We start from the raw sequence: 22,683 nt of genomic DNA, 5'->3' as shown, positions 1-22,683 counted from the left end.
TCTCTCTCTCTCTCTCTCTCTCTCTCTCTCTCTCTCTCTCTCTGGTTTTCTTCGTTTACATTGTTGATTGTGGTAATATCCTTTGGAAGACTGTGGTGGTTTGAATGAACATGTACCCCACAGGCTCACATATGTGAACACTTGGTCTCCAGTTGCTGGGGAGGCTTTGAAGTTGTTTTCTTGTCAGAGAAAAGTATGTCACTGAAGGTGGGGGGTTGGGACTTAAAGACTAGACCATTTCCAGTCTGTTCCCTCTTCTTCGTATTTGTGGTTAAAGATGAGAGTTCTCGGTTTGCTGGTCCAGCTACCCTACTCGCTGCCTGTTGTCATACTGTCTGCACCACTGTGGCCGCCAACCCTCTGGAGCTGTACGTCCGCTTAAGCTCTCCTTCCCCAAGTTGCCTTTGCCGTCATTTTTAACCACAGCAACAGAATAGCCCATGCGCAGGCCTAGGCTGGACTGAGGAGATAGGAAGCAAAACGAGTTGGTTGCCTGTCGTGGAGACACAGGTACACAGAGGACTAGAACATTATAGGGAGCTAGGCTAGGCAGTATGCCAAAATTGGGAAATCCCAGCACCCTCCGCAGGGTGAGCGTGAGCTGGGTCCAGCAGAAGGAGTTGCAGTAGTCAGCTGAGACCTTGCCTTACTGGGCAGAGGGCTCTGAGAGGGGAAGTGATGTCATGGAGTTTGTTTGAGGACGATGTAAGTCAGTATGAAAGGGAACAGCTTAGTCTCCGTGGCCCATTTTGTCACTCTAGGTCTAACGGTATAAGCGGCCTGAGAAGGGATAATGAGTTTGAAGGATTGTGGACTGCTGCACACAGAGATGTGGAAAGCACCTGCAGGCAGAGCCCTGGGCAGATGCCTGGGGAAAGAATGGACTGAATTAGTGCACCAGAGAAAAATGCCTTCCTCCCATCCCTCCAGCTCTCATACCGGGGAGAAGAGACGGTGGATAAATTCTTTCACTTCATTTTGTGATTTTGTAGAATCAAACCCAGGGACGTTCCTTTGTTAGACAGGTCCCCTCCCACTTTCCTTCATCCCCCCTCCCCGTTTCCATTTAAATATGCTGGGAATTGTTCTTTTTTTGTTTTTGTTTTTGTTTTGTTTTGTTTTCAAGACAGGGTTTCTCTGTGGTTTTGGAGCCTGTCCTGGAACTAGCTCTTGTAGACCAGGCTGGTCTCAAACTCACAGAGATCCGCCTGCCTCTGCCTCCCGAGTGCTGGGATTAAAGGCGTGCGCCATCACCGCCCGGCCTGGGAATTGTTTTTACATGAGTTTAGGACTCAATCTGAATCAACAACCAAGCGTCAACACAAGTGAAGATGTGGTCTGAAGAGACTTTTAGCACATGTCCCAGCTAGTTTAATGTCACCTCCACACAAGCCAGAGTCATTTGGAGAGAGGGAACTCTGATTGAGAAGATGCCCTCACATTGCCCTGGGGGAGTTTTCTCACTTAGTGATTGAGGGCCCAGGTCAACGGGTGGGACCATCCCCGGGCAGGTAGTCCTAGTTGCTCTAAGAAAGCAAACTGAGCAAGTCATGAGTGAGAAGCCAGGGAGCAGCACCCCCCATGGCTTCTGCTTCGGTTCCTGCTTCCAGACACCTGTCCTGAGTGCCTGCCTTTACTTTCCTGGATTATGGGCTACATGCTGTGAGACGAAATACTCTTTTCTCTGCGTAGTGCTCGAGCGACACCTAAGACGGTACCCCTTGACCACGCGCTGGGCACGTGCTGGGCTCAGGGACAGAGAGTAAGCAAGAGGCACACAGTCTGCAACTGGATGAGCCTCCCACTGTAGAGAGAGAAATAGACAAATTCTGTTCAACAGCCAGGGAAGCCTAAAAGGCAACGTCTCTGGGAACGGACAGCCAGGGAGGGACAAAGAGACAAGAAGATGCATTGATACCTATTTCACAAAGAGGCCAAGAGAGACTGAGGAACAGAGCCCCGGGGAGCCTGAGAAGAAGATCGAGGATGGGGGAAGAAGCAAGAGAAGCAGAAGACGTGGAGGAGGAGGAGAGAGCAACCACACGCCAACAGGCAGATAATCACTGCCAAGGGGGAGAGACGCAGGGAATGCGGAAAGAGGTCAGAAGCAGGAAGCCGTCAGAACTGTGGGGAGTGCAAAGCCACTGTTGACTCTGAAGAGCCAGCCCACACCAACACCAAGAGCCTTCTTTCTGCCAATGGGGTCTTTGCTCCCTGACAGTCGTGGGCAGTGGCTAGGATCGGTTGTTGACACGTTGGTACATCTTTGAACACTCAAGCAATTAGCACAGGAGATCACTTCCCAGTGTGCAAACTGCCTTCACTCTGGCGACTGCAATTTGGGGAAAACAAACCAATGAAAAAAAAAATGCTGAGAATTAATTCCTAGTGCACCAATCAATAGTCCCTCATGGTCAGGCAGAGAGTACAAAACACTCTGGGCGCGGGGGAGCGTGCTTGGGAAATCTGGATAAACGACAAACAGCCCTTTCCTTTTCCCCAAAATGAATGACCTTGCGTTGCAATTTAGTTTTAATTTTATCTCAGAAACGAAGGAGTTTTGTAGTTATTCTATTTTCCCTCGGAATAGAAAGGGAAAACCCCCACTCCCTGGTTCCAGATTGGTCACCCCCTAGGGAATGGCTCCTGAGCTGCCAGGAGGTAGGAGCTTCCAAGGAAATAACTGGAGCAGAAACGGCTCTGGAGGACACACACACGTCACTCTGCATCTGAGACTCGGGAGAGGAGAGCTCCGGCTGTAAGGGGAAATAAAGATCCGCTCCGGTATAAGACAGGAATGAGCACGCTCTAACCCTCCGCCGCTCCACCTGAGATTTCCCTCACTCGGAGTAAGCCGAGACACCCTCAGACTCCCATCTGGGCTCCTTACCTGGTGGCGGGGTTCTCTGTCTCACACAGTCCGTACTTCCTCTACTCTCTGAGCCATGTTTTCCTCAAGGTCCAAGGCCGTAACTTACAACCAGGTCACAACCAACATTGCTCCTTTCAGGCCTACCTTTGACCACATGGTAGAGGACGTTTTATTTTCACTGGGATGTGGCCACAAAGTTAGCAATGAAATGGCATTCTAGAGGATCTAAGGAAATCACGTAAAGAAATATCTTAATATCTTTCTTCTAAAATGCTGCTTCTGATCTTGCAACACTCTCCTGGCTTGTCTTCGCTGTGTAAGATCCTAACAGTTAACCACCCCGCACTTCTGAAAAGGAACCCGGGGTCACTCTGATTGAGCACGTGGTGTTTCTCGTTCCCACGGGGTTTCTTCCGGAAAAGAAAGGTCTTTGGGTAGAAAAGGCTCAACCTTCCTTGGAAAAGCTTCTCCGAACTCATTCCATTTCAAAATATGCCCCGCCCCCAATCACATCAATAAGGAGCTTGGAACTGTTTGCAGCCGACCCCTCTCGACGTCTGACGTCTAACGTCAGAATAATGAAAAGCTCGGCTCGGCTCTGACTGGAGGCTGACATTCTGTCCTTCATGGATAAGTTCCTTGCCGTAGAGGGAAATGAAGAAATAATTTTCAGAGTTGCTATTGATCTGCCATTGCATTAACCGTCAGCTGAGCCAAGCTATTTATTGACTAAGTGCTTGCTGGCCTCTTCCAATTAGCTCAGCTTTCCCCAGCAGATTGAAGGGTGGGGTGAAAAAACAGCACGGATGGAATTCTCGAAACTGTCATGGAGCTAACTCTGTGACCCCTAGAAGTCTTCCTTGTTTTCCAATCACACTTTAATGTTTGGGTTTGACTTTTACACTTAATGGGAGAATATGAAATTTCCCCTTGAGACAATCTGCTCCACCACGTGGCTCAGTGCTGTTTCCTTGTACGGAATCAAATACCAGAATGCATGTGTGACTACATCTTTCTACGTACAGATCACACCCCGCTTTTCACAGAAATTTCTTGGGCATTGGAGCCAGGACCTTTCGTTGCTAGACAAATACTCTACTATGGGTCCATGCCTCCAGACCTCATTTCCCTTTTAGATATTAACTTAATTTAAATAATCCTGGAAGCCACCCCTTTATTTCCACTCGCTCTTTGAAGCAATGTAGAATCACCAAACAAATCAAAGAACCATCCATTTTTGCCCAAATCCTAGGTGTACAGTTTGGTATAGTTCCACAAACTCAGCAAACCCATGGCCCTAGACATGAGTCAAGAAATGCTTTACAGAGCCCAAAGTGTGACGTCACTTTCCCCTACAATAACTATGACACAGATTAGTTTGGCTTGTCTTTGGTCTTCTTATACATGGAATATTATAGTCTGTAAGCTCTTATTTCCTGCTTTCTTAATATTCAGTCAAGGACACAAATGTGGAGGTTAGGTAAGTATGAGATTATATCTGGACTGTATGTACATATATGTATGCATATGTAATATGCAATTTATACACATATATATGTGTGTGTGTGCATACACACATAGCTGATTTTCATAAGCACTTGTAAAAACCAAAGCCCCAAGCCTCATCCTTTATTAAGAGGGGCTCAGCAGGCATACCCAGCTAGTCCAATCCCGGACAGCAAGCTTTAAGTAGAAACTGCATGTGAAATTGCTTCAGAACATTTTTCAAAAGGCTGTGTGAGCCCCAGTCCGGCAGAATAGTAGCGAACACTCCCATGATTTCAGGCCTGACACAAATGCATTTTTTTTCCTGTGGTATTACAGTGACTCCCTCCTTTAAAAAATTTGCAAAAATTTTCTAAGCTTCTTAAGTTCCCTGCAGCCGAGAGCTACTATATAAATATTCACAGGATTTTTTTCCCCCGGCAAAGAATTGCTTCTTTTCTTGGCTCCTCACGAGCAAACCAGCGAGAGACTTCACTGCAGCGAGATGCAAAGCACAATCATATTTTATTTGAACATCAATTTTAAAAGCAACTCTTCATAATTTCTAGAACTGGTAATCAGAGAGCAGAATATTAATGAGACAACATCAGCTCTTTCAGCTTTTATGGCTATGAAAATAAAAATAACCTAGGTAAAAATACGTTCTCCTTTCTATTGTACCCCAAGAGCCAAGATTCCCTTTTGTAACTATTATATCATAGCTTCTTATTTTAATACAAGGAATATTTTTTTTTTATCTTGCCTGGAAAATGGGGAGGGCACTAGAAAGAGATCTATAGATCAACTTCCACACTCTAAATCGTGTTGGATGAACTTATGTGAATCTGGGACAAAACTAAAATGAAGACAGAAGACCCCAAACCAACACAGTTTCAATGCCTCCCTGGGTGTCAGTAACCGTAACCGTGTGGAACACACATGTTTGCAAGAGCTCCATTTATTTGCTCGGAACACACGTGTTTGCAAGAGCTCTATTCATTTGCTCAGTCATCCTTCACAGAGCTCTTCTGTGCACTCATTGTACAAGTACAGACTCAAGTACAGACTGGAAACAGGCTACCGGAAGAACAAGGCATCTTGCGTGGGTAAGAGGAAAACTACCTATTTGGAAGCAATGCTGTGCTGATGAGCCGGTTGAATGCTGGGAAATGGCTGTGTTTAGAGTTTCCCGGGCTGTGATGTAAGCCATCTCCCCACCACTGATTTCAGAACAGGAGGTGAGTTGCTCAGCTGGAGCTTTATGGGAGGCATGGACTGGCCTCTTTTGAGCTGGTGAGAAATCACACATGATTTCTCTGGGTGGGTGTCTTAGTTAGGGGCTCTGTTGCTGTGAAGAGACACCATGGCCATGACAACTCTTAGAAAGGTAAACATTTAATTGGAATGCCTTACATCTTCAGCAGTTTAGTCCATTGTTGTCATGGCAAGACAAGGTGGCAAGAACGTAGACATGGTGCTGGAGAAGGAGTTGAGAGTTCTACATCTTGATCCGCAGGCAGCAGGAAGTGAACTGAGTCACTGGGTGTGGCTTGAACATAGGAGACCTCAAAGCCCACCTCCACAGTGGCACACTTCCTCCAACAAGGTCATACCTAGTCCAACAAAGCCACACTTCGTAATAGTGCCACTCTCTTTGGGGGCCATTTTCTTTCAAATCACTACACTGGGTGCTTTTAGTGATAAAAAAAAAAGCAAACTTGAATCAAAATGAAGACATGAGCAGGGCTAGACTTTATCTGTTCTTTGGAGAGATCCATGTCCTGTGTGCGTTCTGCTATTCCAAAAGTCCATAGTTGACACCTCACCAAGTCCAGCTTGCTAAAATGGTTTTCTATGGGAATGTAGTATGATCAAAACAATGGGCAAACAATGACTTAGAATGGTGTCAATAGTCCTGATAACTCCAAGCATCTCCCTGTGCAACTTCGCTAGGATGTCTGAAATTCCACAGCAAGCATCATTCTTTGAGACTAAAACATTGGGTCCCCAAAGACACTTATGAAAACGACAGGGTTTCATGGGACAAGCTCAGATTGAGCCCTCGATAGACAAGAAGCTTGGCGTGGTGGAAAGAACACTGGACAAGCAGTCAGGATGGGATCCAGTCCTGATTGTCCAAGTCACTTCATGCTATCAAACTTCATCTATGTATGTACCCAGTGTTACCACCTCTTTCATTTCTGCCCTACTACAAATCACCTCCACATCGAGACTCCCTTGCTACCTAGACCAAAATGTCAGGACCATTAGTTGCTGTGTGCCAGCAGGTCCTGACACTTGGTCAGATGTGCCTTGCAGGGAAGAGGCAAGAATCAATATGGCAGCAGAAATGGACAGCCATTTGCTTTCTTAGACAGTACTTTCTGCAATCCACAATTGCTTGAACATAATGGGACCCTTCTCTAAGGCATTTTGTGAGGATCAGCAGCTTGGCTATTGCTTTCTGAAGGTTCTTGAGAACCCTCCACCCTATAATAACAACGTAGAGTAACTCAGCATCAAACCGCGTCATCTAGGAAAGGGGGACATGAAAACTGTAAGACGCAGCCTCCATTTTAAAGGACACCTAGAAGAAAGATGCAGAAAAGACCCGGAAAGCTGAATCACGCCTCCTGTGACAGTGAGTTAGATTAAAAAGTCTTTTCCTGTAGAAACCCTGGCACGCAATTTTGTGTTGCTTTCCTACCGCTCCACCACAGCGCATCTTCCAGATGCGGAGACTGTACGTCGATGCTTTTATTGTCCTCCGAAGTGTCCTAAAACGTACAGCCTGGTAATCACAGATCAGAATTCCTTCTGGTCAGCAGGAACTGGATGAGAGCGCTGTTCTAATGTCAGACCACTCTTTATAATTGTACCCCAACTCACCATAGACCCAAGCAACGCATAAAACCAAGCACTGGAAGACATTTAACGACCCCACCGGTGCCCTCCAGGACATGGGTCTGAAGGGACTTTCCTACACACACCGCCACCCCAATTCTAAACTCCTTCCTAGAGAAGCACAAATTTAGTCAAATTTTATTTTTTATATCTTAAAATTATTTTCTAAGAAGAGACTACAGTTTATCTCAAGGCAAACATATCCCAAAAATATTTGTTTACTTCTGGGGGTGAGTTTTTGTTTCTCTTCTGCAACAGAAGTTTCTTGGGCTTTAAATTTTTAAGCCGTTTGAGTTGCGTGGGGGCCTTATACCACCTGACATCAGTATGGCTCTGGGAGCAGTTGTCATCAGAGCCCCAGACAAAGAGAGACACTGAATGTAAATTGTTAGGATACAGCCAGAGATCTCGCAACACCAGCTATTTCGGGTTTCCTCGAGATGGACATGAGTATCTGCTGTTGGATGGAATGATTTAGGCTGCCATAGAGAAATACGCCTTCATTTCCTGCTTATCTTTATGTCTATTTTTTTTTCTGTTTACTAAAAGGTATAGATTTATAAAACTTCGAACATGAAAAAAAGAATAAAAGAATTGTCCTTTGTTGTTAGGCATAGAAAAGAAACAACCACAGTAATTATTTCCTGCAGAACCTCCTGAGATTTTCTGTTCTCTCTCTGTGTGAGTGCACGTGTGTATACACACATAGACACAGGTACATATACTCCTCACGTGGGTGAGATAGTGGACTTAGAGCTGTATCTGGAAACAAAGAATAAAATAGCCTGGTTCTTAAGTTCTTTTTTTTTAATATTTATTTATTTATTTATTTATTTATTATGTATACAATATTCTGTCTGTGTGTATGTCTGCAGGCCAGAAGAGGGCACCAGACCTCATTACAGATGGTTGTGAGCCACCATGTGGTTGCTGGGAATTGAACTCAGGACCTTTGGAAGAGCAGGCAATGCTCTTAACCGCTGAGCCATCTCTCCAGCCAGGTTCTTAAGTTCTTATCCCAGGGACCATAACATATCATAACCAGCTGTCTCTCCAGAACCTTGCCTTTTAAAATTATCTTAAAATTTAATTGTCACATATCAACTGTACATTTCAATGGATTGACTATAATACTTTATCATATATACGCTGAATGCATTGACCAAATCCAGCCTTGGTTTGTGCAGCCTCCCTTCCCCTATATCCTTCCAATCCTTAGTAATCACCATGCTACACTCCGGTGGATGTTCAAAAACAAAATGCTCTCACAATTGAGAGAGGAGACGTGGATCTCTTTTTCCTGTGTCTGGCTCATGCCTCTTACCATAATGACCTATAATTCTACCCATTTTCCTGTCAATGACAGGATTTCATTCTCCATGGTTGAATAATTCTCCACTGTGTGCACAGAGCACATCGTCCTCCACTCTTCTATCCACGAGCATCTGAGTTCATCTCATAGCTTACATGCACACATAGTGCCTTAACACAGGGAGGGCCAGGTATCTCTGGCTTACTGAGTTTGTCTCCTTCATGTATATACCCAGAAGTAGAGTACTTGGATCACAGAGCAGTATAAAGTTAGGTGTTGGAGGATGTCACAAGCCATTTCCCCCCTAAAGATCATTACAGGAACCATCACCCTGGGGAGTCTGCAGAGAACCCCACACCCATAATTATGTTCTATTGAGAGAACCTGCCCCACACCCAATTAACTTATCTGTTAGCAGAACACGCCTCACACTCCAGCTATCTAGGGAACCAGGTGTGGCAACTTGTGACTTCTTGGCCTACCTGTCCGAATGTAACCTCTTGGCTTGGCCTACGTAATGAACCTGGCCTACGTGACCGGGACCACGCGGCGAGATCCCGTGCCCTGCCCACCAAGTCCCCATCCAGGGCTATATAAGCAGCAACCATGATCCTAATAAAGGGAGGCTTTGACAAATCTGCTTAGCCTCATTCTTCTGTCCTAGCTCATTCCCTTCCAGGTAGCGCCCCTCTGTGACCCTGGAATAACTGATTGCAGGGTGGGTTACAAACCCCTAGATTGAGTAACCCACCCAACGCAATCGACAGGAGGAAGGTCCATATTGCTTTTTCATAATGGCTGCTTACTAATAATTAATTATTATGTTCACTAATAATTACTATTAATAATTAATAAGTACTTCTACTGTGTGAGAGTTCCTTTCTCTCACCACCACCACTGACATTTGTTATGATTTTTATTTTCTGGGCATCTTTTTTGCGTGTCTGGTGCTGGGGATAAAAATCTGGGTCTTTGACTGTCCTAGGAACAAATTCTGTCGGGTCAATACTCCCCTCGCCTTATCATTGTCTTTGTATTGAGGCATTCTAACTGGGCAGAGATGATATATCTCTATGTAGCTTTTGTCTACATTTGCCTGACAGTTAAAGATACTGAGCAAAATTTTTATATAATTATTGTGTGTTTTTTTTCTATTGAGAAATACTATTTGGATATCCAGTTTTTGAATCTATTAATTTTTTGGTTGTTGCTAAAATTTTTTGAGACCTTTCTATATTCTGGATATTAATCCACTGTCAGTAGTAGTCGGCAGGCAGCTTCCTAGCAGCTGTCTCCGATGCTGTTGACGGTTTCCTTAGCTTTGTAGTTTGTATTTGATGAGATTCGTGTTTCTGCCTTTCCTTCGATTTACTGTGCTCTTTGGGTCCTTGGATGTTGTCGTTAATATCACACGTACAGGTTTGTGCGCACCATAGCTCCAGCTGGTCTCCATCTGCATTTTCCTGCTTTCTCTTCCTCATTTTCACAGAACTCCTGATGTGAGCCCTATGATTATTACTTGGGGACTTCTCACATTTTTACCTCGGGTTACTGAATTTCTTGACTTACGTACTCTTTCCCGAACGCTTTCCCAGGAGTTTGGGGGGGCAAGAGGTTCTTCTTAGTCTGCACTCGTCATAGTTCTCCACAGAGCGCTCAGGACAAAGAGAATCTGAAGCACGCTAGAGTCCCAGGTGCTCATAATGAAAGCTGCTCGCCCCAAGGGTCTCTAAGCTTAATGGTAAATAAGATCTGGGTGGGAAGAGAACATGGGGTCAGCAGACACCCACTACGCAACTTCACCTGCTGACGCTTTTTATCAAAAAGCAGATGAATGAAGGCCGGTTAGCCACTGGAGCCGTGTTTCCTCCCTGGCACCTTCCCCACCATTCTTTCACAGAGAAAAGCCTATTTCCTTCCTTGGATATATTGTCCTATCGTCCATGGAGCCTGGAGTTTCTGGTGATCAAATCTGGACTCATTGTTTGGGACCAGTCACCACCCAAACTCAGCAAACTCTTTTTGTCATTAAGCCAGACTTGCAGTGATTCATTTTAGGGCCTCAGATCATTCTGACACTTATCTATACAAACTTATAATCGTGTATACAAAATACCTCTTTGTGTATAAGTAGTATAACAGTCAAGTTTAAAAGTGACCAGAAAATATTTTATAGAAAAATGATTCTTCAGCTCTGTTTTTTTCTTCCTAAATCTTCGATAAGTAACCGAAATTTATTTATTTATTTATTTGGTTTTTCGAGACAGGGTTTCTCTGTGGCTTTGGAGCCTGTCCTGGAACTAGCTCTGTAGACCAGGCTGGTCTCGAACTCACAGAGATCTGCCTGCCTCTGCCTCCCGAGTGCTGGGATTAAAGGCGTGCTAGTAACCCAAATTTAATAGACATTTTACTTCTTAATGATTTCAGAAAACAGATGGGGAACTATTTCCTTTTTTTAACTTTAAAGTAGAAACTCAGATTCCATAGAGCTCAGGAAATATCTTTGGGCGTTTACACCACCTTGCTTGTGATTGAAGATTGCTAATGAGTTGATGTCTTAAATTATATCAACGGAAGCAAAAAATACCAGCTCAAACCTCCTCTGAATCATTCCTCTTTGTATCCAGATTTCAAAGAGTCTCATGGGAAGAACTCATATAACCCACAATGATGGATAACTTAATAACAATGTCAACCATGGTCTTATCCATGGAAGTGTTATCAGTGCAGAGAGATACAGAAAATGCACCCATTGTGTAGAAAGACAGATATATGCAGATATAGATACACCATGTTGAAACCAACGATCTCACAGTTACTGGGACGTACTGCCCGATATCTCCCCCGCTCAATAAAAATACTTGTAAAATCAGCTTCATGAAATGATCAAAAGCAATCAAAGTGGGGAGAGCCACAGCTTAGACTTGCACTTCAGAATTGGCTTCCCCTGAGTGAGAAAATGTCATTTTAAGAAACAGAATTGTTATAAGAGGGACACTTGTGTTTCTGTATTTATAGAACAATTGAAAACTATTAAAAACGCAGTGGACAGTATTCAAAACATGACCTCCTCACAAAAACATTTCAGGGTATCAGTTTTATCTCTTTACTAACAGGGTCATTTCAGCCGTGGTTGTGAAAACTCAACTCCCATTCTTGCCGCAAATCGGAACGGAGAGCCCGCGATGCCGACGTTTTAACAAAGTTGTACCACTGATGAAGGGCAAGTCGTGGTTGTTTCCTCGTCAGAGGCCATCACAGCCTTCACAGCTTGAGAGTTGAAATTTTGTTTCTTTTTGAACTCTGCACGCAAGGGCTCTATTTCCCCCCACTATCTGGATCGTGATCGGCAGCAGGACGTTTCCAATTGCTTGGTAACGCATCTGCAACCCGGAGCGCAGTTGATAGCACGGAGTAAGGTTAATTGGATTGATAACATGGCACTATCCAAATGACGGAATATTTTAGCATTCCATTTACTGGAAGTTAGAAAGCATCCTTCATTTCCTACCTCGTTTCTGATTAGAAGCCATCAATCCCAAAGTTTTAGCGTCTGACCTTGTGAATCTGACCTCCTCCCTCAAGCGCTTAGCTCCCTTGGCATTGCCCAGGGACCAATTCCGATAACATGGCAGGGCCAGTTTCATTTGATTTTATGAGGAGGGAGGAGAGAGATTTTTTTTTTTCTTGGAGCAGTACCAGTTGATTTGTTTATCTGCCACTGTTCAGAATCGCTGTTACTTTAGGGCCCAGCGAAAGGGAAGGTTTATTTCTGGGCTGGCAGAAGAGTTGGTCAGCAATGGGGATATCAGCTCCAGGTGCCCACCGAGCATGGCTGCCATCTGAACCTGTTACAGTCAGGCATCTGCTTATCCGGTCTGTGACCCGGTGCATGCGTTAAGCGCCCACCTTTAATCAGTTGCAATGAGAATCTGGCTCCAAAGCTCCAAGCTCCATCCAGCCTTCCCCAGGCTGACGCCATATTTTAGCTGGCAGGACCTTCCTAATCCGGAAAGGTGGGCGCATCAGCTTGCCTGTCGTTCAGCCAATATCTGTGGAGGGACGTCTAGCTTCCAAGCTCTAGGTGTAAAAAAAAAAAAAAATTGTAGAAGGCTCAGCATCTCCCTTCCAGAAGTTCAGAGGAGGAATTTCCCAGATCAGGGGTTTGGACTATATTGTTCCGCTCGCCATTAGGATAGCATTCTGTCTCGCCAGCTGTCCTGGAAAAAGAGACAGAGTAGGGGGGGAAAACATTATATAAAGGCGTGTAAGTAACCTGTTGCGCTCTACCGCCTTGTCCCAGTGTGGATCTAAGGGATGGCTTGGATTTAAAGCTGTGGGTTCTAAGCCCCAGAGTGACTGTGGCTAGTGAGATGATGGTGAGAGCCGTTCTACCTCAGTTCACTACGCGGTAATGAAACGTAGGGCGCAAAATGACACTTGTGCGGCTTACTTTCCTTATTGTTCTGAGAATCAGAAGGAACTTAAGGAACTTAACTCAAGGGTGAGGTCCCCCATGGCGGGAAAGTGGTAGCATTGGGAACTCAGAGCAATCAGGAACCCGAGCCCCTGTTCATGTCGAGCCAGCAATCAGGAAGCTGAGAGCTCACTTTCTCCCCGCTTTTGGTCAATGTAGGATCCTAGCCCATGGAATGGAGCCGCCGTGTTACCCATTGTCATTGTACAGGCAAGAAATAGAGCCAGTGACTTCCCCCAAAGTCCACCCCTAGGAACTGTGAGAATTGTGCTTTCTTCTCTAAATTGTAGGCCTTTATTGCTTCTTCGGGTCCAGCTGCCTTCATGAGACAACCCAAAGAATGTTCAACAATCACTGGGTATCCCCCCCTCCACCATTGATGACTCATCCCATGGGGGGGGGTCTCCTAAAGTCACTCAGGCTGGGCTAACCCTGATACTTCTATAGTCAGCTCCTTTATTTCCCACATAGCAGGTGTACTTGGGCAACTAGACCATTTGCTCCTCCAGCCACACCAGGGTGAGATTATTTTCCTTCTCTCTAGAGTCATTGTGTACTTTCCAAAATCCCTTCACCATCACTCAACCCAATAGAATCTTTCATGCCATTGTCTTCCTGAAGACTGTTGGCTGCACCCAATAGCACACTCCCCTGCTTCTGGTGAAACTCCCCCCCCCCGAACATTCAAAAACCACCCATGCATTAAGTTTTTAATCCAGCAGATCTGTAGACTAAAGCTACATTATTTGCCAGCAGAATGACCTTGGGAAAGTGACATGGTTCCCTATAGCGTTGGTGGTATAGTAATGCCTACATTTTGTGACATTTGCAAGGAATTTTGCAGTGCACACAGCAACACTTGATACCAAGTTTTCCATGGTGCCCGACATTGGACTAGAATGGACCAGCACCCTGGAGACTTGCAGGGGTTGCCTGGGAGGAGCCTGTTCAGCTGTACATCATGAGTGGTCTGGGATACAATCAATTGTCAGCAAGAGTGGTTTGTTCCTTTTTCTCTTGCAGAACATTCATACTTGGCAATGAGAGTGCCCCACATGGGGTCAGGAGAAAACCTATTCCCCACAGAGCAGAGGCAGCAACTCCCAGCTATCTGGCCCTCCTTTGCTTTCGAAGGTGAGCTATTGAACTGACTGTGTTCATTTCTACACACTATCTTCCTCAAGAAAGTCTTTCATACTTAGTAGATACTTTGTCAACAAATGTATTTTCCCAGTAATTCCCACTGGGTGTGTTGAAATGTCAGAGAACCATCCTTGTGATTCATAAGGTCTCCAAGGAAGGGATGCTACCTAAGCTAATTTCCCAACCAAAGCACTGAAAAGCCCAATTTATTATTGTTATATCCCTAGCTTGTTATTTCATTTAAAAAAAACAACAACAAAACTCTGATCATGACCTCAACATGTTGTTCTAATTACAACACTAACTAGTGTCCTTTCCCTTCGCAGCCAAGTTCCTTAGACATGGGACCTATACCGACTCTCTGTTTTATCTGCTTCATAAACTTTGAACCACAATCTGGCTTCTAGATGTTTCTCTTACCACTATTTCCTGTACCGTATTACAGGACCTTCAATCTCTTGTCTTTGGCATGTTTCCAGAGTTCCTACACTCGTCTTTATTATCTGATGTCACCAATGGCTTCTTCCAAGAAAAAATGCTGGTCTTGATGGGTCCAAAGAAATGCCATGCAGAAAAGGGCCTGTCACATGTAAAGCCAGCAAAATGAAAGTTGGTCTCAGGAAGAGTCGACCCTAGTCACTACTTCATGGCCATCCACGTCTATATCACAAATTAATTGCCCCTCAACATAAATGCTAGCTCTGTGAGTTAGGAAAAGACAGTATAGATGAGGATCCTTATTGTTATACTGAACCAAACAAAGGTTTCTTAGACCAGATAAAAAGTATTACTATTAAGAAAGCCATAAGTATCATTAAGAATACTCATTGAGTGAAGCACAACCTCTTAAGATAATATTTCTAGTAACCCAAGACTCCTACACAACATAAAAAAGAAATCTCACAACTTACTATAAAAAGCAAAAATAAGAAAAAAGCAAATAAAATATGAATGACCAGAGAAATAGCCAAAAAGTACATGTAAAATAATTCAGCATTGTCGGTCATGAGGGAAAAAGTGATTTAAAGTTAAGAGCAGAATGTAAGCAAGAAGGAAAGCAATGGGAGCAACTGGACAAACGTCCAAAGGGATGTAAGATGGGGCAGCATTTGGATAGCTTCTGAGCATGTTCTTAGAACTCTAAACACAGCAAAACCAGCCTTTCTGCTTCTCTGCATTGTCCCCAAAGGAAAAAAAAAAACTCATACATATATTACATATGGATTTTTCTAAGAATGTTCACTCTGCCAACAGCAACCAAAGCTGCGTATTCAGGGAGGGCACCAGGAGCATAAGCCCATGAGAAGGAGACTGGCTACTTACTTCTCAGAATAAAAAGGAGCGGTGTGTCCAACATCAACGGCACTCGGGAACACCGAGTGAATGAAGGGAGAGCCCGTCCTTTGTGATTCCACTGTCAGCTCAAAATTAGTTATCACTGCCCTACTGTGATAGGAAAAAATAAAACCATTGTTAGGAGCATGAAAAACTTCCTGGAGTTAATATATTCTGTATCTTGATAGAAATGTGAATTCCACTACTGTTTATATTTGTTAAAATGCATTGACCTATGCAGGCAAGAGCTGTGAATTTCACTGAAAACTGTAAATTGATAAAAAGTAGCTGGGCAGTGGAGGCACACGTCTTTAATCCCAGCACTTGGGAGGCAGAGGCGTGTGGATCTCTGTGAGTTCAAGGCCAGCCTCGTCTACAAGAGCTAGTTTTAGGACAGGTTCCAAAGCTACAGAGGAAACCCTGTCTCGAGCTCTTTTGGTTCTATCTAATATCTCCTGTAACTCCCCAACCTTGACCTTGGGTCTTCCCGATTGTGTCCCTTCAATCTGTGGGCTGCCACCCGTCAGCCTTCCTTCCCTTAGCCATTGCCTTTTCATCCCGACACTGACTTAGTCATTGCAAATACACCCACTCTCAAGACACAGGAGAGTAAAGGCATTACTCACTTCCCACAGCCTGAGACCATGCCTCAGTGGGTCACAAGCTTCAACTCTGGACCTCAAGCCTCCCCGGAAGACGGAATGGTCAAACAGCATTCCTGGAGGCCTGTGCTGCGGCCCCATCCGAAGCCTCTGACACGATGTACTCTCACTGTCTGGAACCACGTCACCTCCTTTGGTGTGAGTCCTGTGGCAGGCAGGTGGGGAATTCACTGGAGAGTGATCACAACCAATTCTGGTTTCCCAGAAGCATCTAAGCACACAGTGCTTGCTCAGTGGACGTTCATAAAGAATAACAGCCGTGAGCTTGAGTCAAGGACTCTAGCATGGTGAAGTCAGAAGATGGAACCTTGCCACACTTGCTAGTTAGATTAGAAAGCCAATTAGTGTGTAAGAAAAATGGAGCTTTATGCTCAGACCTGGAACTGCCTAAACTTTCATTCCACCAGGTCCTGTATTTTCTCTTCTTTCTTTGCGTTTGAAAGAAGAGTACTAACGCAGACCCACCGAAAGGAATGCCATGAGAAACACCTGGAGAACGCCCTTTGCTTCCTTAGCAAACCTGTCTTGCTCAGCGGACAGCTCTGGCAGTATGCAAAGGCGTTGCGCATTATAAAGAACATGGCGAGGGGCTGGCTAAAACATTTCCAATAACTATTATCCAGGCCAAACAGTTTTATTGTCCTTGCTCACTTTTCTAACCAAAGACCCTGAATGGCTCACCCTAACTGCCACGAGTACCTCTGTCACTTTCCTGAAGCAGCTCCTTAACGACTTAAGAGCAGAAACGTACGTCTGCACCGTTATTTCTCTCAGCCTGCTCCTAACGCAATGACTAAGGTTAGCATTTTAAAATAAGACATATTTAGGGGCTGGGAAAGAATGGCTCAGTGCTTAAGAGCACTGGCTGTTCTTCCCGGGGACTCAGGTTTGTTTCCTGGAACCCACACAGAAGCTCACATCTGCCTTTAACTCCAGTTCCCGGGATCCAGGGCCTCTCCTGACCTCCTCTAGCGCCAGGAGAACACATGGGACACAGACGTGCATTCAGACACAACACCCGTATACATACACTTTTTAAAATTAAATACACATATTTGCCTATGTGGTGTAGTACTGCACCACTAAAAAGGGTTTCTCTAGGTAAATGGTTATAAACTCCATCCAGATCATTTATTCCTCATTCAAGTAGAAAACCATTTATAACAAAGGACAAAGGTTGGGGAAGCCTTGTAGAAAACACGTAGTCGAATTTTGAAGGGTCATTTGATCTGGCTGCATGGCTGTTGAGGGCATGACTTGACCGAACCGCAAAGGCAGGAACCCCTCAGGGGGCTCCCAGCTTATCCCTATTCTTATGCATGGCCCGTCCTATGTTCTCCTTGCTGCTACTTCCCTACTCCAGCTTTCTCTGTGGTTCCTTGACACGGTCTTGCCTTGCATGAGGGTCATGACCCAGAGTCTCTTGAGCCACGCAAACCCTGAATGAGCCCTCACCACCAGCCCTGTTGCTTTCTAATGCCTTCTACAGAACACACTGCTAACGCCCTCTACAGAACACACTAACTTTCTCTACAGAACTCACTGCTAATGAAAACTCATTCATTTGCATTTCCTGATTCTCGAAAGCTCCGTGAGAACTGAGCACTGTCTGGCCATTCACTCTGTATTGTCAGTTTCTACAATGATGCTACCAGGAATAAGGGCTGAATGGGTAAATGAATGAATGAATGAAAGTTCAAGATATGCATAAGAGCTAGAGCATTGCAGATGGCTTAGTTTAGATACAAAGAAGCCAGAGAGGCTGAAGACCAAAGGTTTTACTGAAGGTTCAAATGGGGACCTCAGATGCAGGTCACCAATCTGGCGACAAGGAAGGTCCTGTTGTCTCAGTGAGTGTGGATAAAGACAGTAATACACATGGGATAAGCATCCACTGTAAGAAGCCGGTGCAATCTTCGGACTTTATTTGTGGCAAGCCCAACCACACCTAAGATTAAAATAAGCCTAGGAGGGCACAGAGACAACGGGAAAACCAGGAGTGGTAATAAGAACACCAGCGGTGACTTCCAGGGTCTGCTGCTAACGACACCCTCTGCACCACCTCACTGGCTTTGCCACCAATTTCATGGAAAAAGTAGGAACTCCTCATTCCATAGAAAATAAAATTAAAGGCTGAAGAATTAGATAGCGTACTAGTGGGAGATGTGGGAGGATATTGTCAGCAGGGCAGCAGGGTCGCGGTGTTTTCTAGAAGACAGCCCTGACGTCATCCTTTAGAGGAGGATTGGCTGGGTAGGGTTGGCTCTCTGCTCAGCTGAATGTCAGGAAGTCACACATACCAACCCTAGATGGATGATTCGAACAGCAGTGTTTGGTGTCCCCGAAGTCTCCTGTCTTCTGTCACAGACCTGAGATGCTCTGTGAAGCTGTTGTGGAGTCTGGACTTACGAGGGTTTCATACAGGGAAGATGGTGCCCTGCTCAGCCTGTGCTGAACATGTAGCTTCGGCTGCTTTAAACCACTACGACTGGACTGAACAATGTGGCCCCCTTGCCTTGTCCAGAAAGAGCTGCTATGGCGCTTCTTGGACAACAGAGGACCTGCAGCTGCTCAGAAGCCATCCCCAATCAAAGCACACAGATGATGATTGAACAGCTGAAGCCTGGTTATGTGTTTTTAGAATTAAAAATATGTTTCATTCTTTGACTGGTTTGTGCATTTCTTATTACCGTCTCTCACTCCACCTCCTGCTGACTCTCTTCTTCCCAGTAAGTCTTTTTCCTACTGGGTGTGCATGTCTGTATGTGTGTGCACCTGTATGTATGTGTGGTGTGTGTGTGTGTGGCATGTGTGAGTGTGTGTGTGTGCATGTATGTGTATGTGTGTGGTGTGCATGTGTATGTGGTGTGACTGTGTGTGTGTGGTGTGAGTGTGTGTGGTGGTGTGACTGTGTATCAGTGTATGTACTTATATATGTTTGTGGGTATTGCAAATGTGTGTGCAAGTGTGTATGTATATATGTGTGTTTGTGTGTGTACATGTGTGCATGTATGAAAAAAGAGAGCCATAAAGAGAGAAAGGGAAAGAGAGAGACTCATTGAGCTTAAATAGGATGCACAGGAGCATGGGTTCATCAACCATCACGAAAGGGGGAAGGGCTCATGAGACTCCACCTCTCCCTGGGAGACTATTGACAGTTAATGGTGACTATAAAAAAGTGTCACTTTCTTCAATGATTTAAAGACTGATAAGTCACCAAAGCTTCAACAAACACCCTACCAATGATCATACAAACAACTCTGTTTAAACACAGTGGCTACGTTTTCTGATCCCTATTCTTTCCCACTGTCCCTTTCCTATATGAAGCTTATACACAAAAGGGTAAATAGGCCTCATTCATGGGGCTGGTTAACGTCAACAACAGTTCACATCCTCAGTGCCTTTACCCTTAATTCTCTCCCTTTCTCCCTATCCCCGTGTATTTTTAACTTTAAATATTCATGGATCCTTGTAAAAATCATTCATTCATTCATTATTGATTTTTTCTTTTTTGTGGTTAACTAATTTTTTATTGATTTTTATTGAGCTCTACATTTTTTTCTCTGCTCCCTTTCCCTCCCCTCTTCTTCAACCCTCCCACAAGGTCCCCATGCTCCCAATTTACTCAAGAGATCTTGTCTTTTGCTACCGCCCATGTAGACTAGATCCATGTATGTCTCTCTTAGTGTCCTCATTGTTGTCTAGGTTCTCTGGGATTGTGATTTGTAGGCTGTTTTTTTGTTTTTGTTTAAAAACCACCTATGCTTGAGTACATAGGATAATTTTTTTTCTGGGTCTGGATTACCTCACTCAAAATGATGTTTTCTAGCTCCAACCATTTTCCTGCAAAATTCAAGATGTCGTTATTTTTTTCTTCTGTGTAGTACTCCATTGTGTAAATGCACTACATTTTCCTTATCAATTTTTGGTCGAGGGGCTTTTAGGTTGTTTCCAGGTTCTGGCTATGACAAACAATGTTGCTATGAACAGAGTTGAGCATATGTCCTTGTGGCACGATTGAGCATTCTTTGAATATATACCCGAAAGTGGTATTGCTGGGTCTTGAGAAAGGTTGTTTCCTAATCTTCTGAGAAATTGCCATACTGATGTCCAAAGGGGCTGTACCAGCTTGCATTCTCACCAGCAATACAGAAGTGTTCCTTTTTCCCCACAACCTCTCCAGCATAAGTTGTCATCAGTATTTTTGATCTTGGCCATTCTTACAGGTGTAAGATGGAATCTCAGAGTTGCATTGATTTGCATTTCTGTGATGACTAAGGATGTTGAGCATTTTTCAAGTGTCTCAGCCATTTTAGATTCCTCTGTTAAGAGTTCTCTGTTTCAGTCTGTACTCCATTGGATTATTTGTTCTTTAGATGACCAATTTCTTGAGCTATTTGTATACTTTGGAGATCAGACCTATATGGGTTCGATATGGGGTTGGTGAAGATCTTTTCCCATTGTGTAGGCTGCCGTTTTCTCTTGTTGACCGTGTCCTTTGCTTTCAGAAGCTTTTCAGTTTCAGGAGGTCCCATTTATTAATTGTTTCTCTCAGTGTCTGTGCTGCTGGGGTTATATTTAGGAAGTAGTCTCCTGTGCCAATGCATTTAAGTGTACTTCCCACTTTCTTTTCTATGAGGCTCAGTGTGGTTGGCTTTATGTTGAGGTCTTTGATCCATTTGGACTTGAGTTTTGTGCATGGTGATAGATATGGGTCTATTTTCCTTCTTCTACATGTTGATATCCAGTTATGCCAGCACCATTTGTTAAACATGCTTTCTTTTTTCCATTTGGCATTTTTGCTTCTTTTTCAAAAATCAGATATTCATAGGTGTGTGGATTGATATATTGGTCTCTGATTTGGTTTCATCGGTCCTCCTGTCTGTTTTTATGCCAGTACCAAACTGTTTTCAGTACTGTAGCTCTGTAGTAGAGTTTGAAGTCAGGGATTAAGATGCCTCCAGAAGTTCTTTGATTGTACAGGATTGTTTTGGCTATACTAGGTTTTTTGCTTTTTCATATGAAGCTGAGTACCATTCTTTCAGTTTGTGAAGAATTTTGCTGGGATTTTGATGGGCATTGCACTGAATCTGTAGATTGCTTTATTTTTGATTTTTTGAAACAAGGTTTCTCAGTAGCTAAGGAGTCAGTCCTGTAACTAGCTCTGTAGACCAGACTAACCTCAAACTCACAAAGATCTGCCTGCCTCTGCCTCCCAAGTGCTGGATTAAAGGTATGTTCCACCATCACCTGGCATAAAACATTTTATTTTTAATTTACATAATTGGTAGAGTAGTATAATTTTGTCCTGTACTCTAAATTGCTTGATCATTGTCCTGTCTTCACACCTTTGGTTTTGTAGGATTTCATTTGGGCGCCCACACACCGTTTGTCACCTGGCCAAGGTGCCAATAAGATGCAAACATTACTCAGGGTGAGGGTTGCTAACATTTTAATTAAGGTCTCAGAACCTCAACTTCCTTATCTAAAAAAGACAATGGAAACTTCTTGCTGTGAGATAATGCTCTTGAATGCTGTAGAGATTTGCCACTTATATTGGCTTAATTAAATGCTGATTGGCCAGTAGCCAGGTAAAAAAGGATAGATAGTGCAACCTTCCATCTGGCCCAGCAATGCCAGTTGCATTTCCTTTTCTTTCTTAATGCCCTGTTCCTTTACTGGTCTGTCTTCAATCCACACCCAAAGAAATCCCCGCCCTGAAACCCTTATCTAGATTCTCAGCTTCTGACAGAAACACCTGCAGGGTGCTGGGAAGAAGGAGCAGCTGGTAAAACATCTGTCATGTAAGCCCGAGGACCTAAGTTCAAATCTCAACAGCCACATGAAAAGACAATGCAGCTCTGAAATTCTAGCCCTGGGGATGCAATAACCGTCAGAGGCCTGGAGTTGCAGGTGTAGCCAACTAAGTGAGGTCCAGATTCAATAAGAGATTGCATCTCAATTGCTAAGGTGGTGAGCAATCAAGAAAGACCTCATATTCACGTCTGGCCTCCCACGCACTTATATATGGTACAGTCATACATAACCCCCCTCTTTCTTACACACACACACACACAGAGAGAGAGAGAGAGAGAGAGAGAGAGAGAGAGAGAGAGAGAGAGAGAGAGAGAGAGAGAATACATGGAGACACCATGTGTTTTAAACTTTAGTACTTGGCAAGGCACCAATGCCTCTCACTGTGTTGACACTAAGCCAGCCACAGACTGAGCACCTGAGAACCCATTAGAAAGGGGAATTTTGTGGCATTACTCCAGACCTAGGGGGTCAGAAGTGCCTGGTTGGGGCCCAGAGAACTGCTCTAACATGCCTTTGAGAGACACTAGAGCCCTCTAAAGAGTGGGATTTTCCATCTAGACACAAAGTGGGCATGAGGAACAGACTGAAAGACCCCACTGCAGCCACTCAGACAGGAATGGCATACTTCGCCCGTCCATGGAGGAGTCTGAAGTCCTTGGGCCTTTTCGGGATGTTT

Source organism: Alexandromys fortis, unplaced genomic scaffold (genome assembly GCF_014885135.2).
Source record: "Alexandromys fortis isolate MF-2015 unplaced genomic scaffold, M_Fortis_MF-2015_v1.1 scaffold_143, whole genome shotgun sequence".
Classification (NCBI taxonomy): Eukaryota; Metazoa; Chordata; class Mammalia; order Rodentia; family Cricetidae; genus Alexandromys; species Alexandromys fortis.
The sequence above is the reverse complement of the archived record's forward strand: the minus strand, read 5'-3'. Positions refer to the sequence as shown.